At 44.9% G+C, this 21,532-nt stretch overlaps 1 protein-coding gene and 1 long non-coding RNA gene across 36 annotated transcripts in view; both read right to left on the bottom strand.

Moving 5' to 3' along the window:
• LOC123157887 (uncharacterized) overlaps positions 1-17,473 on the bottom strand; it is a 35,272-nt gene extending 17,799 nt beyond the window's left edge. For 5 of the 29 annotated variants that reach the window (XR_006479170.1, XR_006479171.1, XR_006479165.1 and 2 more), the window contains exons 1-3: positions 17,281-17,466; positions 15,642-17,045; positions 15,309-15,416 (exon numbers count right to left, since the gene is read on the bottom strand). The gene's annotated coding sequence lies outside the window, so the exon portion shown is untranslated. Of the gene's footprint in view, positions 1-9,756; positions 10,725-10,798; positions 11,940-12,555; positions 12,985-15,308; positions 15,420-15,641; positions 17,046-17,280 lie in introns of those variants that run through there. The other 24 variants (XR_006479167.1, XR_006479160.1, XR_006479187.1 and 21 more) reach the window with 23 other exon arrangements.
• Positions 17,474-18,085: 612 nt separating this feature from the next.
• LOC123157891 (uncharacterized) lies at positions 18,086-21,137 on the bottom strand. 7 transcript variants are annotated; one of them, XR_006479195.1, is made up of 8 exons: positions 20,754-21,137; positions 20,614-20,677; positions 19,957-20,009; positions 19,779-19,815; positions 19,472-19,691; positions 18,880-19,003; positions 18,310-18,430; positions 18,090-18,167 (listed from the first exon to the last, which is right to left on the bottom strand). It is a non-coding gene; the product is annotated as an uncharacterized lncRNA (long non-coding RNA). The 7 variants fall into 7 exon arrangements; XR_006479193.1 differs by having other exon boundaries at positions 18,114-18,167; positions 18,240-18,430; XR_006479189.1 differs by lacking the exon at positions 18,880-19,003.
• Positions 21,138-21,532: the final 395 nt, after the last annotated feature.

Raw genomic sequence — 21,532 nt, forward strand, 5'->3', positions numbered from 1 at the left:
CCGTGAGGCCCAAGCCCAATAGCCCACTTAGCAACCCGGCCAGTCGCCTCCCTGTTCTGAATGATATCTCCCAATGGAGCGGAACTGACCACATAATGGGATGGCCTTGAAAGTATTGCTTAAGCTTCTGGCTCGCCATAAACACTCCATACACCAGCTTCTGCCAATGGGGATATCTCTGCTTGGACTCGATAAGTAACTCACTGATACAATAAACCGGCCGTTGAACTGGATACTCCTTACCAGCCTCCTTGCGCTCCACCACAATAGCCACACTGACAGCTCGGGCATTAGCAGCCACATACAACAGTAATGGTTCCTTATCAATGAGGGCAGCAAGGATGGGCGGTTCGACCAACTGCTTCTTTAGATCATCAAACGCCGCATTAGCAGCATCACTCTAGACAAAATTGTTTGTCTTCTTCATCATCTGATAAAGCGGGATCGCCTTCTCCCCCAACCGACTGATAAACCGGCTTAGCGCTGCAATACGACCCGCCAGTCGTTCAACGTCATTGATACATGCCGGTTTAGCCAGGGACGTAATAGCCTTGATCTTTTCCGGATTAGCTTCAATGCCCCTGTTAGACACCAGAAAACCCAGGAGCTTGCCTGCTGGTACACCAAAAACACACTTAGCTGGATTAAGCATCATCTTATAAACCCTCAAATTATCAAAAGTCTCCTGCAAGTCAGCTATGAGTGTCTCTGCTTTCCTGGACTTCACCACAATATCGTCCACATACGCATGAACATTGCGCCCAATCTGATTATGAAGGCAATTCTGCACACACCGTTGATAAGTCACCTGGGCGCTCTTGAGTCCAAAAGGCATGGATACATAGCAGAAGGCTCCAAAGGGGGTTATAAAAGTCGTCTTCTCCTGGTCCTTAACCGCTATTTTGATCTAATGATAACCCGAATAAGCATCCAGAAAGCTCAACCGCTCACAACCCACCGTAGCATCAATAATCTGATCAATACGGGGGAGGGCAAAGGGATCAGCTGTGCAAGCCTTGTTCAAATCTGTGTAGTCCACACACATACGACAAGTGCCATTCTTCTTGAGTACTAGCACTGGGTTAGCCAACCACTCAGGGTGAAATACCTCCATAATAAACCCTGCTGCCAAAAGCCGGGCTACCTCCTCGCCAATGGCCTTGCGTCTCTCTTCATTAAAGCAACGAAGAAACTGCTTGACCGGTTTAAACTTGGGATCAATATTAAGAGTGTGCTCAGCGAGTTCCCTCGATACACCTGGCATGTCAGAAGGTTTCCATGCAAAGATGTCCCGGTTCTCATGGATGAACTCGATGAGCGTGCTTTCCTATTTTGGATCCAAGTTAACGCTGATGCTAAACTGCTTGGATGAATCGCTGGGAACAAAATCAACCAACTTAGTGTCATCAGCCGATTTAAACTTCAAAGCCGGATCATGCTCTGTAGTGGGCTTCTTCAGAGAAGTCATATCCGCTGGATCAACATTGTCTTTATAGAATTTTAACTCCTCTGTTGTACAAACCGACTCAGCATAAGCCGCATCACCTTCCTCGCACTCCAAAGCAATCTTTTTTGACTGGTGACTATAGGGAAAACCCCCCACAACATTCAAAAATTATTAATAAAAGATAGAAATATGTACATGGATTACAAGGGGTAATCTAACAAGTAGAAGAAAAACTACACTAAGAAGCTAGGAAGAAATCTCAAACTACCTCATGGAGGTAAAAAGGAAATCCATCTTAAGAGCTCTTCCTTATATCTTTGCTTGACTATGTGCTGCATGAGTGTAATATCATGGATAAAAGCACATCTCCATCTATTGAAACTCTGCCTCTCATGCCTGAAAACTTTTGCATTTCTCATTATCCAAATGTTCCAGCAAGCCACAAAGACAACCTCAGTAAAGGAAGGTTTGGCAAAGTCTTGTTTAGCTTGCATGACAATGTTGAACATATCATCTCCAGGTGGCCAAACAATTTGAAGATAATTCCATACTCTCGCACTAAAATTGCATTCAAAGAATAAATGATTCCTGGTCTCACGTGTCAGCAAAGGACAAAGCACATAGTTAACTCCATCCTCCATATGCTAGTGCCTTCTTTCAACCATATCTTTAGTGTTCAGCCGATCCATTATCAGCATACAGGCAAACACTTTGATTTTCATTGTGCAGGAAGATCTCCATATCCACAAAAGGAGAAGATTGAAAGAGAGGGTAGAGTGCATGGAGTAGAACAGCTTGGGCTTGAAAGGATGGAAAGTCCCGTGCCAGAACCAGATGTCATTTGCTTGCACATCCCTACTGCAATTTTCCATCAAATTTTGCACAGTCATATACTCCTGATAGGCCTGGGCAGATAGAGGTAAGTGGAACCTCTGAGCAACATTCATTGATTGAAAAGCCTCAGAAACTGAAATCTAGGGATCCTTTACATAGGAAAAGAGCCTTGGAAATCTTGTTTGCAATGTGATTACTGTGTCATCAAGCTTCCACTTATCAAACAAAAACAAGGATGAGTTCCCAGAATTGACTTCCACCCAAGTTGTGCTCCTAAAATGATCCATCAATTGGCAAATATCTTTCCACCAAAAAGAACCACAACTATCAGTCCCCTGGGGTACAGAAGAATGATAATATGAATCCCAGATAAGTGAGACCCATGGTAAATCCATCCTATTTAGGAATTTATGGGGATGTTTGAGCAAGAGAGCCATGTTCTGAACACCCAGATTAAGGATTCCCAATCCACCTTTGTTTTTGGTCCTACAGATGAGGTCCCAGGCTGCCAAGGATGGGGAGGGCTCATCTCTATGATTTCTCCATAAGCACTGCCTTTGGATTCTCTCTAATTGCTTTAAAATCCCAGCAGGGACAAGCAGGCTGCCCAAGTAGAAGATTGGCATGGAAGACAGAGCAGAATTCAAAAACTGAAGCCTTTCCCCCTGGTTTAAAAAAGAAGAACTAGCTGACATTCTCCTCTCCATGCAGTCAACAAGGGGCATGAAATCCACCATTTTTGGTCTGGTAGTACCAACAAGTAAGCCAAGGTATGTGAATGGCATTTTGCCAACCTAACATCCAAAAGCAGTAGCTAGTGCAGAAGTAGTACTGTCATCAACATTAATTGGCACCATGGAAGATTTATGATAGTTCACTACTAGACCAGTAGAAGTGGAGAAAACTTGCAGCATTCCTTTAAGAGCCAAAAGTTGAGGTTTGTCTGCTAGTAAGATGATAAGGGTATCATCAGCATATTGGACTATAGGATAGTCTTGGTCATGACATGGGATAGGCATCTTTAAAATTCCCTTTTTGAACATATCATTCACAACTGATTGTAACAAGTCTGCAGCAATCACAAAAAGTAAGGGTGAAAGACAATCCCCTTGTCTAACTCCCTTTTTGCATAGGAACTGTCTGCCAGGTACTCCATTCAAAAGAACAGAAGATGTTCCAGTTGATAGCAACTGCTTGACCCAAGAAATCCATTTATGATAAAAACCCTTATGCTTCAGAATTAAAAGAATAGTTTCATGCTCAATGGAATCAAAGGCTTTCTCAAAATCCAATTTGAGAATAACAATAGGTCTCTTTGACTGATGGCATTGATGCAAATATTCAAGTGACCAGCCAATACAGTCCTGGATGGTCCTGCTTTTGATGAAACCATATTGGTTCTTATGTATACATTTCATAATTATCCTCTGAAACCTATTGGCAGCCATCTTGGATAAGAATTTGAGGCCCATCCCAGTCAAGGAAATTGGTCTATAATCTCCAACACCTTCAGGAGCCAACTTCTTGGGGATGAGTGTGATATAGGAACCATTTATATTTTCCAGATTTGCTATGCCACTATGGAAAGCTTCAGCCAGATCATAAAAATCTTGACAAATAATGTGCCAGCATTTTAAAAAATAACCCATTAAAACCATCTGCTCCAGGGGCTTTATCTATGGGCATATGCTTGACAACATCATCCATTTCCTCTTTTGTAAATGTTTCAGTTAGAAAATCTAACCCATCAACTGGCTCAAGCAAAGCAGTCAAATCAAAGCCCATAACAATTCCAGCAGAAACTCCCATTCTATTTTAAAAGCAACTCCATATGATGCCCTCCATCTGAGAGTGATTAGAGACCACAGATCCATCAACATCTTTCAAGGAAGCAATGGAATTTCTTCTATGCCCCTCAGTGGCCATAGCATGAAAAAAATTGGTGTTCTCCCCTCCAAGTTTGATATACCTGATTGTACACCTCTTTTTCCAATAGAAAAACTAAAGATGTAACAGCTTTTCCACATGCAATTTCACCACCTTCCTGAAATTAAATTCAGGTCTGTATAAAGGTCTAACCTCTTCAAGGCCATCAAGGCACAAAATTACCTCATTGCACCTTGAGATCAACACTTTGAGTTTAGAGATATTCAGTTGCCATCTCTTAAGAGCCCCTCTCAAAGTTTTAAACTTATCTGCAATTCTGGCAGTAATATGAGATTTGTGAGGATGTTTTTGCCATGCATGCTTTACACACTCCATAAACCCCTCAAGCTCAACCCAATAATTCTCAAACCTAAATATAGAGGATTTAGGAATTGAGGTCTTAATTGTGACCACACATGGAACATGGTCAGAGGCAGTTCTAGCCAAGGGAATCACTTCAGTCATGGGATAAGATGTGATCCAATCAGCAGATAAAGAACCAATCAAGTTGTCTAACAAGGGATTATCCTACATATTAGACCATGTATAAGATCTTCCCTTAAGTGCAGCTCAAGCAGGCCAAGGTGGGAAATTATTTCATTAAAGATGAAAATATCATTTAGATCACCCCTGATAAATTCCTATTTTCCAGAGATCTTATAAAGTTAAAATCACCCACCACAAGCCAATTTTCACCCATGGGTATATGCAAGTTATATAACCAACTGACAAAGATGTTCCTGGCCTCTCCTTGGCATGGGCCATACACAAAAACAAGAGACCATTGCTCATTATTTTGTTTTGAGATGAACTGAACTACAACTGCAAAGTGTTGAATCTCAATGACAGTGCCCCAAAATACAGAGGAATTCCACACTATTAAAATACCCCCAGAGGCACCCTCACAAGGGGAAAAAGCAAAACTATCAAATCTTTTAGGGCAGAAAGATCTAATAGACCTGAAATCAAAAGAGGCACATTTTGTCTCTTGGAAGCATGCAACAACACAAAGGCTCTCATCCAATTTCTGCCTGACTGCTCTTTGCCTAGCTTCAGAGTTTAAACCCCTAACATTCCAGCACAAAACACTCCAATTCGTACAAGCATTACTCATTAGAACCATTAAGAGTAGAAAGGACATCCTGATGGCACTTAATGCCACCAACATTAACAAGCACACTTGTACAGCAAGATACATGTTGATTATTACATGGAATAATGAAGAACAAAAGCCTTGATAACTGAAGGGAAAAACCAAACACCTGCCACCCCCAAATAATCAGCATAGGACTAAACATCTGCACCATGTGTTGTGGGAGTAGAGGGATCAGCCATAAGCTGTTCCACAGAGATCAAATCCTTTGCAATGCCCAGCTCCTGGCCAATCCGCCGCAGCTTTGAAATAGGGGTTGGTGGTGGAAGATCTTCAACATGTTCCACCTGCATCTCTGAGTCACAGTAGCTGAAAAGGACTTTGACTTCGGCTTCCTCCTCTTAGACTGCATTGGTAACTCTTGAAAAGTTGGTTTAAAACCATCTCTCTGCAAGGATCCACGAGTACACCTTCTGATAGAGGTTTCAACAACAGGAGTGGGAGCCATAGTTTTCCTGGGCCTTCGAACCTTTCTCTGATCACCTGCAGACTATTCTGCAACACAAACAGAGGATGAGTCATTCTCTTGTGCAGGAAAGAGAGTCCCTGCCACAGGCCTGTGCTCCACTTCATTGCTATAGTAGGTCAATCTTGGCACCTCAAATGCCAAGTCCCGGCTTCTCTTGGACAGCAAAGCAGACTGCAGTGGCAACACCTGTAGAGGCTTAGGGATTTCATAGCAAATGTCAGTATGCAGTATGGTTTCAAAATTCCTTCTGAAGATCATATCTAGGGGCAACTCTGGCCCAAAAACCACTTTAGCAGTATTGCCATCTGGAACAAACAGTTGTTGAGCATCTATGACTTCCTCCACCACAAAATTTGCATCCATGTAAGGGCCATTCTCAGTAGCAGGTGGATTTGGCTTATAGACCACTAAGGCCCAATCATCAGGATTATAATCTGGAACAATATTATTGTCCACAGCAACTGGTTGCTCATGACCAGCAGCAGTAACAACTGGCATAGATTCTTGCTCCACTTCAGCCTCATTCTGCACTTCTTCCTCTTCTCCCCAAACTGCATTATCCCAATTATTGTCCCCCATGGCAGGTTGCTCTAGAGGAGGTGGCTCATTCCATCCTAAAGTAGGATATGGTGGCAAAACAAACTGTGGAAGTTCAAGAAAAGGCACACCAGGTAGGGGATGAGGGTTTCCATTGACTGGTATCCAGTCCTCATCTTGCGGCATGTGCTCAGCAAAATTTGCCTCAAGAATATAAATAGGTGCTGTCCATGACACTCTTGCCCCTCCCCATGCAGCATAATCATTGAAAAACTCCAAAGCAATCTTGCGGCTGCCATGAACCGTGATGGTCCCCTTATGACCCGACATCTTAAGTTGTAGATAAACATAACACGACCTTGCCACGAACTTAGCATAGACCGACCGTCCAAACAGGGCATGGTACGGACTTCTGATTTTTACCACTTCAAAGGTCAATGTCTCTGATCTTGAATCATAATCATCTCCAAAAACCATCTCTAGAGCTATCTTACCGACCGGATAGGCCGATTTACCAGGCACCACACCGTGAAAAATGGTGTTGATGGCTTAAGATTCTTATACGTTAACCCCATACGCCGGAAGGTTTCATAATACAAGATGTTGATACTGCTCCCTTCGTCCATGAGCACCTTGGTGAACTTATAACGTCCAACCTCTGGCGCGACCACCAACGCTAGATAACCCAGATTATCAACCCAGGGCGGATGATCTTCTTGACTCCACACAATGGGCTGTTCCGACCAGCGCAAATAACGGGGCACAGCTGGTTCAACGGAGTTTACTGCCCTCTTATGAAGCTTGTGGTCGCGCTTGCACAGACTAGTAGTGAAGACATGATAATGTCCACCATTCAACTGCTTCGGGTTACTCTGATAACCCGACTGCTGCTGTTGTTGATTCCCCTGTTGATTATAACCACCTTGGTTGCCCTAATTACCTTGATTGCCCTGTCCACCTTGGTTACCTTGAAAACCTGAACCGGAGTTACCTCCACCATAACCCGGCCCGTGAAACCCGGGTCCTGAACCGCTAGATGGTCCATGATCATACTGGAAGAGATCTGAGTTTTTGAACTCTCGCATAATAAAACAATCTTTCCATAAGTGCGTAGCTGGCTTCTCTTGCGTCCCGTGCTTTGGGCAGGGCTGGTTCACAAACGCTCCAGATTCATACCTGAACCCCCACCCCGTGGGGGCGGTTTACCCTTACAGCGCTGATTATTACCCTGTACATTGGTGTTAGCCACAAAATCAGAATTATTGTCCGCCTTGTGCTTACCGTTATTCCCATGGCTCGCCTGGTTCTGTTGCTGCCCTTTTGCGCCGATATTCTTCTTTCCCTTCTCTGGCTTCTCATCGTCAGACTAGGGATCCTTGGAATTATCAGAATCAGCATACTTAACCAATGCTGCCATAAGTGTTCGCATGTCATTGCAGTGACGCTTGGGTCGTCCCAACTTCAACTTCAATAGCTTAAACCAGCAATTGCCCTCCAATGTTATGATTGTCAAGTCAGCGTTGATGCGGTCCGACGAATGCAGGATTTCCGAAACCCGGCACACCCAATGAGTCGTTGATTCGCCTTCTCCTTGGACACAATCGGCCAGATCCACGATTGACATGGGTTGCTTGCACGTGTCTTTGAAGATTGCTATAAACCGGGTCTTCAACTCATCCCATGAACCGACCGAATTAACAGGCAGACTTTTTAACCAAGTGTGAGCCATTACATCCAACATCATGGTGAAGTACTTTGCACACGCCGCTTCGTCCACATCCAGCATCTCCATCGCCATCTCATAACTCTCAACCCATGACTCGGGGGGTAAATCGGCGGTGTAATTAGGCACCTTACACGGGCCCTTAAAATCCTTGGGTAACCGCACATTACGTAGAGTTGGAGTGAGACACGGAACCCCCAAGAGCTGAAAGCCAGTCCTCGTTCGTCTGACGCTGTCGGTTGAACCGGAGCGGGTTGATGATTCGCGTACTATGCTGCCAACTGCGCTGCTAACTCTGCCTCCCGATGCGCTCTACCATGGTTCACCACATCCTGGGCATTCATACCTCCGCGCGCCGGATTAGGCCCTCGAGGGGTGTCACGGTTCTGCGCACTGCTTGACACATCTGGTTCATCAATGTGCCTGCTGTAGCTCTTGCTCGGGCGAGGGGTTGAATGGATTCTATCTCGGCTATATGAATAGGCCTGCTACTATACCATGGCGGTTTGAAGGAGATACCTGGCCCGCCACGTTTCGACCGTCGCTGGAGACTCACCCTCCATTGGAATAGCTGCCAATCGGGACGTCGCAACAATCATATTATCCAAAGGGGTGGAGAAGTGACCCGGTGGGGTCGGCATGTATTGCGACGGGCTATCTGTTCGTCGAAGCGGGTCCGTCACCGGTGGCTGATCCGACGCTCCTGTCCCAGGTGCCTCAATCCGGTTTACTGCTACCGGATTACTGGGTCCAGCTCCTGGTGTGTTGAAGAGATTCATTGCTTTGTAAACCGGCGGTAGACGGGACCGGTGCCTCCTCCTCAAGACCTCATTCAAAGTGTTCTGATCTAGCAGGAGCCGGTAATTTTCTGCTTGAATCCGCTGTGACTGGGCATCTAAAGCGGACCGCTCATCAGCCATCCTGGTTTCCTCAGCCGACAAGTCCTCCTGGGCCTGAGTTATCTGATCCCGCAACTTTGTGACCTCCGCATTAGGCGATCTTGAGTCTCCGGGGTAACTGCTGTGGTCAACAGTGTCGTCCAGGCGTCCCATAAACTGGACAGAACTTGGGTCAGCCGGCGCATGGGGCCTCCTGCCTCTGGTGCTGATCCGGAAGTCATTGCTGCTGCAGTTGAAGATTGCAATGTGGGCTGTGCACCGACCATGAAGATTGCAACCCGGTTTGGCGGTTCAAAGGGGTCCGGAATACTGTCGCCATCGGAACAGCCCCCGAACTGGCCATCTTCTAGCTGGTATAGTGACGCGGTATCGCCGGTGGATGATTCGCCATCTGAGTAAACGACCATTTCACCCACAGATACCGGTTCAGATTCTGCACCATGGATGAATCCCACGAACGCACGCTTCATGGAAGGCTGAACCCGGGCAGGGCTCGCACGCTGAGCCGTCTCGACGAGGTCGGTGCAGATGTCCGGCTCAGGGCCCGGTTCGCCGATCTTGCCGATGAAAACGTGAATTCCGCCAAAGGGGACCCGGTACCCATACTCGATTGAGCCGGCCTCGGGGCCCCAGCCTGCGTGGTCGATGTAGAGCTTGCCGCGATGACTCTTGGTCATCCGGCCAACCGCGTATCCCTTGAGACCTTCAAAGTTTCCCTTCAAGAACTCGAAACCATCGTGCGATAGCCCCACGGTGGGCGCCAACTGTCGTGGAATTAACACGTCAGATGTCCTAGTGAGAGGACTTAGTCGTGGAGCCATCGCAAAGAGATTAGCTTAAAGGGGTTAAACCGGACAAAGGACACGGGGATTTTATACTGGTTCGGCCCCTTGCGGTAAAGTAAAAGCCTACGATCCAGTTGTGGTGGAATTTATGGGGTCTCGATGAGCAGGGAGCGAATCCGCTTTACCTATCTCTCGAGTTGTTATCTCTTGTCCTTAAACCATCGTCGGGTCGTCCCTTTATATACACAGGTTGACGCCCGGCGGTTTACAGAATACCGAGGCCGGCTCATGCATGTGTCCGGCTCGGTTTCTATCTTTCCCTAACTTACAACACAAGTTAGATATCTCATGGCGGTTTATGTCTATGAGCCCTAATCCGCCCTTGGGCTCTAGGCCTCTAAGCTTCAATAGTAAAGCATCATATTCCTTGTCTTCATGGGCTTCAATACGGATGAGCATAGCCCGGCCCCTCCTGGGCGGTTTATACTCAGTAGTTATATCCCCAACTGATCCAATTCTTCAGCTAATGCAGTGAAGACCATCTCCCTTTTTGGTATACCTTTGCGGGCAATAAATTTTATGGCTTGGTCCACCTGATTTATCAGGGTGACTTCTCGGGTCGCACAATTTATGCATACTTGATACTAAGTCAACCAGTTCATTCCCAAAATAACATCCAACTTGGCAGACTCGATGACTATCAAAGTGGTTGGAAAACGGACTCTCTTGATATCAATTTCCAAATTTTTGCAGACCAGATGGCTTTTGATCACGGATCCCGAGGATTGAACCACCATATTCTTTCCCAAAAGAGAGCTAGAAAATTTGTTTTGGGCAACGAAACTCTGAGAGGGAAAGGCTGCATACTATAGACCCAAAGTGGTCGGACCCTTCCCTGGACCCTGCGCAAGTGGGAGCTACATGCACCAGGTTGCCCTTTTTAACGAAACTCTGAGAAATAAAAGAGTGGAAAGACCCCGAGTCAAATAAAATTATTGCAGGTATGTTATTAACGAGAAACATACCAATGATGACTTCGGGGTTTTCCAGCGCTTCTTCCGCGGAGAGATTATGAACTTGCCCTTGGATGAGCTTCTGGTTATGATATGGCCCCATGTGATTGACTTGCGGCCGAAACGGGGCATTTGACTTCTTGGGACACTGCTTGGCATAATGTCCAGTCAGGCCACAATTAAAGCAGACGTTGTTGTTGCGCTGACGTTCCTCATGCACTAGACTGGTCACAAGATTCTTGACTTGAGTAGTGGTCTTGTTCACATTCTGCTGCCAATTTGGTTTACACTTCACTTGAGTCTATTGCCAGGTACGGGCCTTCTGAATGGGCTGCCGTTCTTCTTTGGCTCAAATTTGCGCTTGTGGTCATTATTTGCGGGGCGGTTGTCTTGCACAGGCTTGCATTCTCCTTCTGCAATGAGAGCCTTGTTCACAAGAGACTGAAAATCTGGAAAGTCGAGCATGTAGAGAGCACTCCTTAGGTGTTGATTTAATCCTCCAAGGAACCTGTCGATCTTTCTTTCTTCCGTGGCCACATTATAAAGGGAATAACAGGCCAGATGGTTGAACTTGTGCAAATATTCACTTACTGACAGACTGCCTTGAGTGAGACCAAGAAATTCACGTCGCTTGACCTTCATGATACCAGCTGGAATATGATACTTACGAAATTGTTCCTTGAAATTATTCCATGTAATTTCTTCTCTCACAGGCCATAGAGCTTTAGAATTATCCCACCATATAGCAGCAGCTCCTTCAAGATACTGGGTAGCGAACGGAACCTTGTCAGCTTCATCAGTGCGAGCAACTTCAAGTTTCTTCTCAATGGATCACAACCAATCATCTGCTTCCAAAGTGTCAACCACTTGACTGAAACTGGGAGGCTTAGTCCTTTGAAAATCTGACAGCTGGGAGTGATGCCCATTTGGATTTCCATTCTGTCCAACCATAGCTTGCCAACTTTTTAATAACTCAATCAGATCATTATTCCTTCTTTCCTCAAACATTCGCATAATTTGTTTAGTGAAGGGTGGATTTGGCGGTGGAGGCGGTGGTTGCAGATATGGCTCGGGGGAGTGTCCTGCCTGTCTTGCTGAATGACGAACAAGGACATCCTCACAAGCATGCGTGCTGCTGCCTCCTCGCGTCATCCTACAGTTTATTTTTCCCAATAAGAGCAACCGAGATGAGAAACATCCAATCATGAGAAACATCCCGGAAAAGCGAACGAACTGAAAAACACAGGGATCGAATAAATTTTTTGAACATAATTATACAGAGACTCATACATGAAAGGTAAACATCATGACGGGTGCGACTACTCGCATACATGCATCATGGCTCATACAACTACATCCGTACATCACATGACCACTGCTGATACTCAGATGCTCTAGGACTCTGCTGGTGCTGCCAGATCCTCTCCTGAGTCAGACACAGATCCTGAACTAAGGACTCCAACCAAAACCTCCAGGTTAAAGGTAAAATGACGACGCTGACTCGAGGGCTCTCCCTCAGGGGTAGGTGCAGAACGAGAAGGGAGTATGGGAGCTGCGGGGGCAGCAAGAAGAGACGCCCACTTAGCTGGAGCATTGTGTGGGTTCACCGTCGAGGTGCCCAAGTTACTTGTGGGAGTAACCGGAGAAATATGCGAGCTTGAATTGGGCACAATATAAGGAGTTAATCCCATAGAAGGTGGAGTAGGGTAGTCTTGCGGCGGCTAAAGCAGAACGAGCACGATTTAGCTCTCGAGCAGACTCGTGAATCAGAAGATAACTAGCAGTGATATATCGAGAAAGGTGGCTAGTGTCACTATCAGACGCCACATCAACGGAATGAAAGCGAACACGACCATCATCATGCAGGGATGGGTAGAAACGAAAACATGGGTGGTTCTGCATCCGAGCCTCAGCATAGCGTAACTCAACAAGAATCTCGAATGCAACATACTGGACGGCCTGACAGCAGTGGATGCATAACTGCTCCAAGAGGTACGAGTGTAAGAACCCGCTGATGAACTGGTGCGCAGAGTAACCACGGCGTGATACTCATACACGGAGTCGGCTAGATGCTCCCGGTACACCCGATATGCTGGGTCGTCATCGTGAGGGTACAGTCGATGCCACATGCTACGAAGGAGATGCGGAGAAGTGTAGGGCATCAGCTGCAACTGACATGGATACAACACCGGAGCCATCTACACTCACAACCATTAACAGGTTAGAAATAACAATAAGTCAAATGCATGCAATGCTGTAACGCCCCAGATTCGATGCGCCAGGTGTCTTCCAGTTATTCATCGTTGTTACCATGTCATTTGCTTGCGTGTTGCATTTTGCCATGTTATCATCTGCATTTCATCTGCATGTTTTTCAAAACTTGCATCCGTTCAGGTTCCCCCGGTTCTCTCCGTTGTTCGTTCTGAGCCCCGACACTCTAGCACGCGCCCGTCGCCCCTCTCAGACCTTGTTTCGTGAGCGTGATAAAAATCATTCTAGGAATGGGCCGAGATTTGCCGAGTGGCCTTGGTATATCACCGGTAGACCGCCCGTCAAATTTCGTTCCATTTGAAGGTCGTTTGATGCCCCAACGGTTAACCGCGTAGCCTGAAACCCCTCTCTCTTTGCAGCACAGCCCCTCTTCACCACAGCCCATGAGCCCATCCAAACCCCCTCCATGCTCTCGGTCGTTCGCTCACGATCGTGTGGGTGAAAACCGCTCCTCATTTGGACTCTCCTAGCTCCCTCTACCTATATAAACACCCCCCTCCGAAATTTGTGTCCAAACCCTAGATCAAACCTCCCTCTCGCCCACCGGACATGTCCAATCCCGCCGGACACGTACGCGCCGTCCACCGCAGCGAATCCCGTGCCAACACGTGTCCACCCCCGCCGTCCCCGCCACCGCGGCCCGGAGAGCCCGGATCGGGCCCTCCCGGCCCGCGCGCCGCCCGCCGCCACCCGGGCGCCTCGCACCGCGCACCGCCTACGCGCCTCGCTGGAACCCTGCCGGCGCCTCCCCACTCGCCACCCCCGCGGCCTGGCTCCCGTCGCCACCGCCCCAAGCGCCTAGCGCCGCCGCCCGCCGGCCTCACCCCGCGCCCCAGAGCTCTCGCCGCCGTCGCGCGCCTCGCCCCGCCGTGCACCGCCGCCCTCCGCGCCGGCGTCCGGCCTCTGCCGCCGGCGCCCCGAGCACCCGCGCCCGAGCCCCGCGGTTCCGCCACCCGTCGCCGGACGGCGCACCCCATCCCGGATCTCCTCGTCGCGGGTCGACTCCGTCCATTTTTCTGCGAGGGTATATTTTCCACTAAGTCCCTAAAATATTTGCACTCTGGTGCTAAGTTCATCATGCCATAACTTCTTATGCGCTGCTCCATTTTGTGCGTGTAATATATCAAAATGTTCATCTTGATGTGGTCTTCATTTTGTTCCATTCTGCCATGCTTGTTTGAATCCATCTTAATGCCTGAATTATCGTTGCAAGAGTGCTATATGATGTTAACTGCTGTTTGTTAACAGAACTTGGTGATTTGTCTGTTTCATTCCATTTTGTGTGTACATCCTATGAGTTTGATGTCCACATGAGTTTTGAGCTACATCATGCCATCTTTACAGTAGTGCAATCCATGTATTTTTGTGAGTCTTGTAGTGAATGCATCAAGCTCGTGAAGTAGGGTACTTGTTGTTTCTGTTTTGTTAGGCTGAATCTGTTACATCATGATGCTATGTAAACCTGCTTCTACAAGTCATTCTATGCATAATCTGGAGATGTTCACTAAGGATGTTTTATTATACATGTCATGCTCTATCAACCCATGCCCCTGGTTGCATTTATAGTCTGCTCTACCTTGTTGTAATCTTGCTCTCAAATTGCTAAACAATGTTGTTGTCAGCCTGTTATCATTAAGTTCAGTTTTGCCATGTGTTTTGCTGGTGATCCATGCACCCTATGAACTTGCTTTTGCCATGCTTAGCTTCATAAATGCTAGATCGATAATGCGCCTTGGCGCGAGGGTGCCAGTCCAACCGATATGACCAAGCAGTGAAGATCAAGCCGCTTGATGCATTAATAGGATATCAAGTTTAGCACATGTAACAAGACAACTTAATCAAAGAGGTGCTACTTGCCGAAACCCAACTCCCACATGCGTATCTATTAAAGATGGAAATGCAGAGAGTATATCAAGCAATTAATCAAAAAAACTCAATGATCAAACCCCTGATATAGCTCTTTTTCAATTAACATCTGATATTACTCAATATACCCCAAGATGGAAATATATCTGATATTACTCAAAGAGTAGGTAATGGTAGATACTACAATAATCACCCTGTAAAATATCTAAAAATGGCCCTATCTACATGCCATTAGTGCATTTGTTATACAATGTGACATGAAATACCTAAGCAAGGTTTGGTATGATAGAAATCAAAAGCAGGTCATAGTATGTACACTGTTTTTGATACTGCACAATAGTAAACTACATGGTTGACTATTGGATATATAACTTTGTCCACACACCTTCATCCGCTCGATTTTGGATCGCATTTGGCGGCATGGCCAATGATATATAACTTTGTCCACACTCCTTCATTTGATTTGGTTGCATGTTGTGACACACGGCCGGATCTGCTAAAGGACATAGCGTGTTAGGCAATCTATTCAAATAGTGCGTCTCATGGACAGGGAGAAAATAATCTGGTCTATATGAAGGAGAATCACTCTGGATAATATACAGTGATCTGGATACAGTGTAGCCTCTTTAACATAAAAGAATATAAAAGATAAAATTAAAATTATTTTATCTTAGTATTCTACATGGCCTACAAAGGGTAACAGATAAGAATCACAAACCTATGGTGACACAAGAAGCCTCTGAAGCAAAGAAGGCGGCTCAGCGGTGACTTGAAAAGCGAGAGAGGTCACACGCTGGCCTACATCTCCTCAAACTCTGCATGGTGCCCATCAATAAGGTAAGAGTCCATGAAACCACACATAATTATTTTCGCCTACGCAGTGACAACATAAATGACCATGGGATCTTATTCTCTAGAAAAGGATCAACAATTAGAATGCTAGATCTTGGCAACAACAACATAATACATACTTCCATATCAGAGACATAAATTTCTTAATTCTGAAACAATGCGCTTCTAAAATCTTCTATCTATCAACAACATAGTATTAGTGGTTGTGATTTCAGCAACATAAACAATTAGAGACATGCAACAATGGTACAGCCACATGATACAGTAAAAGCCTAGAAAAGAAATCAATCTGCGTCATAGAGCGAAGGTAGAGAAACCTCATCGACTGAGGTAGGCATACATATGCTCAACTCAACCTGGACAGAGACATAACCAATAGAAACTCAACATAAGTTAGTTTTCGTGAGAAACACAACCAATAGAAGCTAAATAAAGCAACAGAAGGAACCAATATATAACTTTATCGGTACACAACATATATGGTTCAATTCTCTTTCAACTAAAATATATATGCAAAGGTGAGTCTTGTTACCTTGCATTAATTTACCAGAAATGAATTTTGCTTCCCACGGAAACACAAACATGAACATAATTAGTGCAAGTCCAGTGCATGATTCATTTTTTTGAACAAAATGTATATGCAAAGGTGAGTCTGGTTATCTTGCAGTACTTTAACAGAAATATTTTTGGCTTCCAACTGATATGCAAACATGAACATGTACTACTTAAAAAAAATAGATAATCTGGAATCAAATATCAGTTACCAAAAAAAAACATCCAATTGGAACACAAACATGAACATATTTAGTGCAAGTTCAGAAAACAATTCAAGTTCTTTCGACAAAAAACAGATGGCAAGGTTAGTCTGGTTATCATTCAGTAAGTTAACAAAAATATAAGCTCAGTTGGCAACTCTCTCTGAACAAATCATGCAGTAGCAATAGTGAAAACAAAGCAATCAACTACATGAAGGTCATATAGAAAACAGAGTTTAAATCATCACACTGTCTGGATCAAAATATTACTACTCATTTACTGCTATCTCTAAGCATCTACAAACCCTATATCAGTGTTTACATATGTGAGTACTTCCTTTGATTATAAAAATTGCGGAGTCACACTGATCATATTTTTGCAGCAGTCTAGTAAAACCAAAGAGGGGACGTGACGTATATCAGCTGACCTATGCAAGTGCTCGGAGACAGCTGTTAGTGGAACTAGCTGAACCTAGCGAGCCATAAACCGAGATCTCTTCGTCAGCCATCGCGACCTAAACAAATCCAAGAAATTTCACAGGGTAGCTCAACACTTGAGGCATAAGTTTGGCAAAAACGAATGGACTAAAAACACAGAGTCTGATAGATCAAAAAATAGAGCAAGTCATTTATATAGAAAGCAACACACCCACATGTCATTCATAATAATTAGATCAAGTCATTTTTTCATAAAGAGACTGAAGGTTGAGTAGTGCATTAGAGGGTAGCTGCACAGTGCAGGAAACATACATTAGAGGGTAGCCGCGCAGTGCAGAAAACATATCCCACTGCTATGGACAGAAGTGTAGAAAGGCATAACCCACTCATTGTGTTCTGTGAGTACATCCTTCGATGATAAAAGTCTCTACGAATTCCAAGGTGGTTCAACATGATATAAAGTGATCCTGGCCAAGATTATCACAATAGCGTGGTCAACCTGAGTCGTCAAAATGATTTAGAGACAACATAAGTAAGTGGTTGAAATATATATATAAGCAACAAAAGAAAGTACATGCGAACGAGAACAGACAAATTCCAATTGGATTTCTTGCACAAACAGAAATGCAGGATACAAAGCAGAAGTTGATAACTTTCGACAAACCTTGATATATAGGTGGATGAACCGAATAACAACTTAAAGCTTTGACATCATATTCTGCTTGGTTTCTTTGTAATTCTTTTTAACATGAGAATGCAAGAAACTCATTTTCTTGTGAAACCTCGGACGTTGATGGGATACCCCATGGAGTAAGATCAATAGACATGGCATGTCACTTTTCTTGTTTCTAGAAACCTATTGCATTTCCACTCTCTTTTGAATGAAATGAAACGCAAAGGTCCTTTGCGTTTTATTAGGAAAAAAACTTAATAGAAGTTGCAGAATATATAATGCATAGAGCCACACACAGCAAAAGTTATCTCTTAGTTACAACTTTTTCTAAGCACTATTATCTCTGAATGCCTAGATGTTGGCTGCAGTACAGATAAAGCCCAGCAAGTATGGAACGCACAAGGTACTGATCTGCTGATAACTACAAGAAAGTTAATTAAGTGGCTTGCCTATAGACGACTTGCAACATTTTTCCTAATGAGTTTCTCAGCATTCGTGAGCTCAAGTATCCTTTTCGGCACACCTTCTGCATAAACATGAAAGAATAGTGAGCAACAAAATTACTCCAGAAAAAAGTAGCTACAGAGAAGGAAGGTACTGGTAAGTTCTTATTGTCAATTCCAAGATGGTTGACAGCAGAGATAAATTTTCCATGTAGTTCAACGGACCAAACAACATGCTGCCAGATATTCCTAAGCTCCTCGATGCGAACGGGTTTTAGGGGATAGTTGCAGGCACCATGAGTTATCTCCTTCATTACAATTTTTGTCTCTCCAATCACAGATAACACTACATGGAAAATAATCAGTTAGCACTGACTATTTCCTTTGAATCATCCATTGATCTGAATCTGTGAATTTATGAGTGGGTATTGTGCAAGGAATATACTAAGGTGTGTAGTTTCCCGCATGCAAAAGAAATAAAAAGGCTCATCCGCCTTCAGCTAGAGAGCGAAGCGACGATGTTTGACTTCAATGTCAGGTTAAAGGTTCATCAGTTGAGCGAACTGACGTCCATTACCAAGGGATGGGGGGCATTTGCAAATAAATATAAGATGAAAGAAGGAGATATCTGCCTTGCCAACATGACATCAACAGTAGGAGGCTTATGTTCAAGATTTATCTGATTAGATCATGCCTTGTCCAATAGTAGATGGCTTGTGTTCAAGGTTTACCTAATTAGATCAGAGTGAGTTGTAAATAGCTAGATAAACTAATGTAGAGTGTAAACTACACAACCTGCAACGACACCATGTTATATTAGGTGTGTAGTTAGAATGGAATGCCAGACCCAGTAGAAGGAGCAGGCCAGTGCACAGCAGACATGACTATAGCAAGGACTTGCTTACTTAAACAGTCAAACCTGCCAAGATTACAATGCGCAACCATATTACAGATTTACACTGGTGAAAGTATCACCTAATTTAGAGTCACGTGCATGATTGAACAAACAATGAAAAATCATGATACATATACTTAAGAGTATATAAAGGTTGCTCACTGTTTCCTAGTGATTGCTGAACCCAAGGCAGTTCAAGAAGAATGAGATGATAGCCAACTCATAGCAGAATACAACAACGAAATTGGCCGGTGGTTCTAATGAAACCAAAATAGAATATGAATATACAGTTGTACAAACAACAAAGGGGAGAACTTCCTCCCACGGCAGTCAAAGTGCCAATTGCCTAGAAACAGTGAAACATCATCCGAGGCCTATGTGTTACTATAACAAAACCTAGATTCACAAGTCAATACAATTAAGTGCTGTCAATAACGAAGAGGGCAGCATCTTTTTCCAAGATCTACTTGGAAGCTGCAAAAGTGGGCATACCTGGTGTATTTTGTTACAGTGACAAAGTGCTTCGGGAGGAAAAAAAACAAGGAGCTCAGGGCTTGGACTTAGTACTGATCTGTGCGCTATAATTGACAGCTTGTAGCAATACAATGCAGAATGCGGTAGTTCTGATACAGACTCAAAGCTGGGCCTATGGATTTACTTTAGTTGTCACTAAATTCACCATGTTCATGAAGCGATGTTCATCTCTCGGTATCTGATAAATTATAAGCGATGTCAATACATATACTTGGGTGTTAATACGGCACATAGACCTTATTTAATTCCTGTGATCTGAACTTACCTGCGAAGTTTATTCTTGCGCCGGCCAAGCTCATGACCTACAACCTCCGCCAAAAAAGGTAAGAGATAAAATATGAGTTGTACTTATAGAATAAGATCTAGAGAATAATTACCATTTAAACATCAGTCAAGACTAAAAGAATACACAATATGCAATGAGATTGAGTGGTTTCTTTCACCTGGTATTTCGGGGGAGTTAAACAAAACAGGAACTTCAGTCACACAATGGTGTCTGCAGGAAAAAATAAGAAATTAACATAAAGCAATGGGTATTCACCTTTCTTGTACTGCACTGTAGTTCTTGTTTGCCAAGAAGAGAGTAAACATGATGCAAGTTTCACAAGCAAAACATGCAATCTGACTTGAAATATTCAGGCCATTGGCAGGCATTCTACATGGATACAAAACCTCGAATCTATAAAGAATTGGAATGAAGACAAGATATGCACACACCAAGATACAAGGTATAAAGTTACACAAATTCGTGTTGTACATTGATGCCTATACAAAAATCAATGGAACAGGTGGTGAAACGCAAAAACCTCCAATATCCACGAGGCCATATACTCACTTACTATTTTTTTTTTAAATCCGACTTCCTACACAGAAACATTTTTATACTGTTGTATGACTTATACTGGAACTCCCTGGACGGCAGCTAAAGCAAAAGTCCGACTCATAGCGGGAACACGGTATAGAGAATGTCAATGGCAACATCCGTTTAGAAGCATCACTGTTCTATGTTATGCAGTTCTGTATAACTAAATAACACACATGATGACAATCCTATGGCCTGAGACTTGTCTTAGATATCAAGCCAATGTACAGAAACATACCTATAAAGCAGATAAGCAAATCATCGGAGAACACCTCAACCCCACAACGTCTGCTGCACCAAATCTGAGAGAAAAGGAGGGAGAGGAGAGGGTGAGAGCCAGAGAAGATCGGAGAGGAGGAGGAGGGGAGATGAACTCACCGAAAACAGAGGAGGCCCAGCCCGATGCGCCCCTCCAAGGCTGCACCTCGTGGCCAGCGGGAAGCGGAACCGCACGTGGGGGGCGAGGGAGGAGACAAAGAGGAGCCGTCGGAGTCCACCGGAGCCGCGCCGGCGGCGAAGGCGCTTCCCAGCCCAAAACCCTAGCCACAGCTGAGGGTCGCGGGTGAGCACGAGAGGCCGTGCGTCGCGGTTCTAACCGGATAGGAAGAAGAGTCGAAGCAAGGGGAGGTCCTTGGTGTGGGGAGGAGGCGCCGGGCAGCGTGAGGTCAGGAATGGGGGTCGAGGCAAGCGGCACAGACGATGGCAACACGATGGTAGGGGACGTACGGGAGATCGAGGGAGGTTGATATGGGGATTGGTCGCTCTCCCTCGCCTCATCGATCCACAAGCCAATCATCCGCCAACACGTTCCGCGGGCCTATGCGAAATCCCAGCTTTGCCCTCGGTGAGATCTAATAATTACAGGCGGTGGCATGAAGTTTTTACACTGTTTCAATCTACAGTGTCTCGCCTCGATCCAACGGCCTGTATTTCCTCATCTCATGATCGAACAACGCATCAAGCACCAGATTCGACGGCCAGGAACGCCTAAACTCTGAGGAGGCTGGGGTTCTCCCGGTATGTATCTTACGCGATGTCATATTACTGTTGGTCACCTTGTCATGCCATGTATTGCTCTGTAGTGAGTGGTACAAGCTCACAAACATGCCTACTTATTGTTGTTCCTGCCATGTCTGAATCTGTCACATCATTTGCCA

Source organism: Triticum aestivum, chromosome 7B (assembly GCF_018294505.1).
Source record: "Triticum aestivum cultivar Chinese Spring chromosome 7B, IWGSC CS RefSeq v2.1, whole genome shotgun sequence".
NCBI classification, from domain to species: Eukaryota; Viridiplantae; Streptophyta; class Magnoliopsida; order Poales; family Poaceae; genus Triticum; species Triticum aestivum.